Genomic DNA, 5,698 nt, shown 5'->3' on the forward strand with positions numbered 1-5,698 from the left:
AGCGTGGCCTGATCACCCACGGCGTGCCTCTACCGGCACTTTGGTTTTGGTTTCTGACTTGACTTGAATTCATTGGTTGATACTTTGGTTTCGGTTTCGATTTTGACTTGACTTGAATTGCTTGATAAACAGGCCTGCCTTGATTGCCACTTTGGTCTTGCTCCTGATTTTGGTTTGGCTTAAATTGCTTGACGAACAGGTGTGCCCTTAACGACACTTTGGTTTTAGCTTTCATTTTGATTTAGTGTGAATTACGTGACTGAGTGACCTTTTACCCTTTCCTTCTCGTAGGGTGAATGTTGTTTCGTCTCGAGAGAAACATAGGTCAGACACAAAGTAAGCCCACTCTGCTAGGAGCCCTCTTAAAAACGTTTCAAAAAGAAAAATAAAAGGAAAGTCATCAAGTCGTCACAACTTACCCTACTAAAATGCATGTTACAGAACCTTACAAAAGGTTTTGCAGGAGATTATAGAGTTCAGTTAACCCCCTAGAGGTCACGAACTCTGGGTGAATTAGAATTGCCCTCTTCTGCTGTTGGATGGCCCACGGAAGGAACTACAGGCAGAGAACAATTGGCCGTGTAGTTCAGGTGGTGACGGGGTCGGAGGACAGCCTGTGTACCTAGATCAAATTCCTTTATATGGACTCACGGCGAAATAGATTATAGACAAAGCCAGCGTTAATTTAGCCCTGTTTAACAACTTTGTGCAAAATAGCCAAAAGTAAAAGTAAGAGCGGCTTCGCCGGCAGACACAGAGTTTTTTTAAAAAGGGAGTCCCAGGAAACGGCAAGAGAAGCCAGTTTTTACGGGAGCCACGAGAGATAACACAGATTCTTTCTCCATGTTTCCCAGCCTACCCCGCTTCACCGAGGCCAACAACCCCCTCAGAAATGAGATTCAGGAGCTGACACGCCCCAGGTCTCACCTCGAAGGGAAGGATCGGAGCCTCCAGAGGCCAAGGAAAGAAGTCGAGATAGTCAAGTGGGCCATCTCAGATCTGGTCTTACTCGAGCTCTGTAAATGCCTCTCAGGGAGATACGAGGACCTGTCTATTATAATGACCAGGCCCACATCCCGGGGGGAGGGGGGTGGGCAACAGACTTTCATCTATCAGCCCTTTTCAACCATTGAGCTACTAAACTGGGAACACCCTGAACCCACCGCCTTGCTCCCGACAGCTAGAGCCCTGTCGAGCATGACTGTGTAGAGGTGTTGGACTCCAGTGTACTCTAGCAGATCTGACCTCCGGGACCAGCCTTGGGCATCAGTACACTAGGAGCTATGCGTGGACGGGAACAGCTTCACCAACCCACGAGGGGAGAGATGTGCAGAATATGCGGTGGTAACCCTGGACGCTGTCGTTAAGCTGGGCTCATTGCTTTAATCCGGGCCTTAGAACTCGGTGAGGGTAAGACTGTAAACATTTACGCTGACTCTCGGTATGCCTGTTTCACCCTCCAAGTGTATAAAGAAAAGAGCCTGTTAAACTCTAGAAAAGAGGGAAAAGAGCAAAAGAAAAAGAAAGACTAAAAGCAAGTGTAAAGATAGAGAATCAAAAGAAAACAGGAGAGACAGACAGCAGTGCGTGGGCGGGGGCAGGGCCCGTGCCGTTTCTCGGGCCCCACCAGCTGGCCGTAGGAGCGTGAGAACGCGGGGGGGGGAAGCAGCATTGTGAGAGGCCGCGGACGTGGATGTAGACATGACCGAAGTCAAGTTAGGCAAGGATTCCAGAGCCGGACAAGGCTAGAGAGAGATTAATGTGCGAGATGGAAAAAAAAAAAAAAGACTCTAGAAGGGTAAATGTTCAGAAGGCAATACAGGAAATGGCCAAGGCCGCAAGACAAAGAGGCCATCGGCCAAGGGCTGCTGCACCTTGGAGGAACCAGACACTCATCTGATCAGGCTGACGGGAGCTGAAGAATGTAAAGACTAGGGCAGACTAGGCACCTTCTCATTAGGCTCCCAGGAGCCCATGGTCACATTAGAAGTTACAAACAGCAAGACTCTGCCGTATCTGGATTCCAATTTCTCACTGAAGGCTCAGCCACTAGATACAGTGACAAAGGGGCGGAGTGGGGGTGGGGATGGGGGGAGGGGGGAACTCCTCCTCTAAGAAACTGAAACAGGAAAAAGAGCCATACCTTGTGAAAACTTGCTTATAGACTTTACAGGACTGCCCCCTGCTGGAGGCTAGTGCTTGTTTGCACCTTTTCAGGGTAAGTTACAGTTTTCCCCACCAGGACAGAAAAAGTACAAGAAGTGACTAAAGTACTGTTAAAAGACATTATCCCCAGGTTTAAGACTACCTCTGATTTTAAAGTCAGACAATAGGCCAGCATTTGTAGCTGTAGCTGGAATAGTGCAAGATTTAACAAGACTGTTAACAATACAACAGAGGTTACACGCAGCCTATCGGCCACAAAGTTCAACAAAAGGTGGAACGCATGAACTGGACACTCGAGCGAGCAGCTACTGGCGACCAAAAAACAAAACGAAAAAAAAAGGGTTGCCATATAGATATAGATAGATAGATAGATAGATAGATAGATAGATAGATGTATATATATACACACACACACACACACACACACACACACACACACACACACACACAGATACAGATATAGATATAGATATAGATAGATATATAGATATATGCCAGGAAATTCACTTAAGATAAAATCAGGTTTTTGCCTACGGTCCTCCTCCGAGTCAGGTGCACCCCTACCAAACAAACTAGGTATCTGCCCTGTAAGATTGTGTTCAGTTGGCCACCCGCAAATCGTAGGTCAAATAAAAGGTGACCTCCGGAAACTAAAGAAATTAACCTTTAAAAGGCAAATGCAGCCTTTCAAAATAGCCATACGAAGTGTTCATAATTAAATAAAGAAAAATAATGCCTATAAGCCTGACACCCATTTAAATCTAGGGACTCTGTTTAAAGTAAAACCTAATTTTTCTACAACCCATATAGGATGAGCCCTATACTGTAACCTTGTCCACTCCCACTGCTGTTAAAGTTGCAGGTGTTGCGTCTTGGATCCACCACAGTCAGCTAACACCGACAGCTCAGGACAAGTGGACCGGCTAACAGGGCGCAGATCATCCAGCCCGGCTGATCCTGAGACGAGACCAAGCTCCAAGCTGCTGCTGAGGACCACAAGCCCTGCTCTAGTCACACACCGGCAGCTGACTAGTCTATGCACGGCCGAAGCTTGAGGACTCATCAAGCAAGTCAATGTAGTTAAAAATCTTAAGACAGATAGTTTTCCTAGAATACTAACTGTTTTCCTATTGTTCTGTCGCTGTATTCAACCTTTTTCCCAGGTGAGGACCTCTTTCGTCCTTGCTGGATATGAATATGCTATACATTGCTTTGTTGTTGTTACCACCCCACCCCACCCCCCACCCATAACCATGCTAGAAGAAACACCTATGTAAGGTGTCCCCACTGTACACGTACTGCTTAGGAAACCCAGACCCGTCCAGCCCAGCAACGATCGCAAGGTCTTTCAGTCATTCTTTAAACATATAAACCAGAAGTTACCAGAACCTCCTCCTTTAGCCAAAAATTTAAAAAATAAAAATAAAAAAACAGAAAAAAACCTATTTCCTCAGTAGGCTGAAAACATTGCTGGCAGCCTAGATGTTTCTTCATGTTATGTTGATAGAAGGGCTAACGTAAGAGACCAATGGCCTGGAGAAGCAGAAGGGTTAATGCCTCAAGATAACATGACTTTAACCAACTCTTTCCCCAAACAGACGCCGCAAGTTCAAGCGTCGGGCTCGTAAAAACTTCTCTGATTAAAAAATACTGTTTTACTTGCTAAAAAAAGGTTTTAAGGCCCAGTTAAAAACTAACCTGCTTAAGACATGACAAAGTTAGTACATGTGCCTGTTCAGGTTTAACACAGGTTTGATCCTAGGTCTTCATTTAGAAAAGAGTTTCCAGCTGTAGAAAATGTAAAACCCTCACTGTAAGTGTATTACTTGTAATAGAAACTTGCTGGCCGGGCGCGGTGGCTCAAGCCTGTCATCCCAGCACTTTGGGAGGCCGAGACGGGCGGATCACGAGGTCAGGAGATCGAGACCATCCTGGCTAACACGGTGAAACCCTGTCTCTACTAAAAAATACAAAAAAACTAGCCGGGTGAGGTGGCGGGCGCCTGTAGTCCCAGCTACTCAGGAGGCTGAGGCAGGAGAATGGCGTGAACCCGGGAGGCGGAGCTTGCAGTGAGCTGAGATCCGGCCACAGCACTCCAGCCTGGGTGACAGAGCGAGACTCGGTCTCAAAAAAAAAAAAAAAAAAGAAACTTACTTGCTTGCTGCGCCCCTGTGTATTACACTTGCTCCTTCCAATGATAAAAGGTTTTGTAGCTACCATGGCTCGTCAGAAAACTTCCACACAAGTGTATTACATAAAACGCTATCACTCTGTCTCGCTAAAAGACCCAAAAAGTAAAAATGAAAGGGAACCCGCCCACTAATTAGTGAAAATTCTCAAAGTGGGGGATGAGGAAGGAGACCTCTACTGCTCCTGCTGCCCTCCTCCCCCCACCTTGCCTAGTTCACAAGACAGGAGGAAAGAGAGAAAGCAAAACGTTAGAAACAAACAAAAGTCAGATAAATAGCCAGACAACCTTGGCACCACCACCAGGCCGTAGGAGTTAAAAAAAAAAAAAAAAAAGTAATACTAATAACATCGGCCCCTGACCTAAACTACTTGTATTATCTGTAAATTCCTGACACTATGAAAAAAAGGGTTGTAAAACTTTTTGTTCTGTCTGTCCTTCCTTCCTTCCTTCCTTCCTTCCTTCCTTCCTTCCTTCCTTCCTTCCTTCCTTCTTTCATCCCACCTCGGCCTCCCAAAGTGCTGGGATTACTGGCGTGAGGCACCATGCCTGCTTGGCCTGAAGAGACACCTATTGAAAGTAAGACATAGAGAGCTCCTTGCAGTGATCTGATTGATTGCTTGACTGATTTACAGACGGCGTCTCACTCTGTCACCCTGGCAGTGGTGCCATCAAAACCAAACTCACTGCAGTGTGGACGCTCCTGGACTCAAGCGATCCTTCCACCTCAGCCTCCAGAGTGTAGTGCCTGGGACCACGGGGCATGCGCCACTGTGCCCAGATGATTTTCAATTTTTATTGTTTTATTTTTCTTTTTCCCGAGACAGAGTTTCGCTCTTGTTGCCCAGACTGGAGTGCAATGGCGCGGATCTCGGCTCACCGCAACTTCTGCCTCCCGGGTTCAAGAGATTCTCCTGAGTCTGCCTCCCGAGTAGTAGCTCGGGTTGCAGGTATGCACCACCACGTCTGGTTGATTTTGTATTTTTACTAGAGACGGGGCTTCTCCATGTTGGTCAGGCTGGTCTCCAACTCCCGACCTCAGGTGATTCTCCCTCCCCGGCCTCCCAAAGTGCTGGGACGGCAGGCGTCAGCCGCCGCGCCCGGCCTTCCTTTTCAACTGTTTTTGCACAGACAGGGTCTCATCATGTTGTTGCAACCCTTCTGCCCCGGCGTCCCAAAGTGCTCGCGTGACGGGCGTGAGCCACTGCGCCTGGACTCCGGGGAATGATTCACGACCACGACCGCTGTACTAACTATTTATTTCTTATTTATTTATTTATTTATTTATTTATTTTTTAGTATTATTATTATCTTAAAATTATTATTATTTTTTTGAGACGGAGT

This window comes from Macaca mulatta, chromosome 10, assembly GCF_049350105.2.
Source record: "Macaca mulatta isolate MMU2019108-1 chromosome 10, T2T-MMU8v2.0, whole genome shotgun sequence".
In the NCBI taxonomy this organism is placed as follows: domain Eukaryota; kingdom Metazoa; phylum Chordata; class Mammalia; order Primates; family Cercopithecidae; genus Macaca; species Macaca mulatta.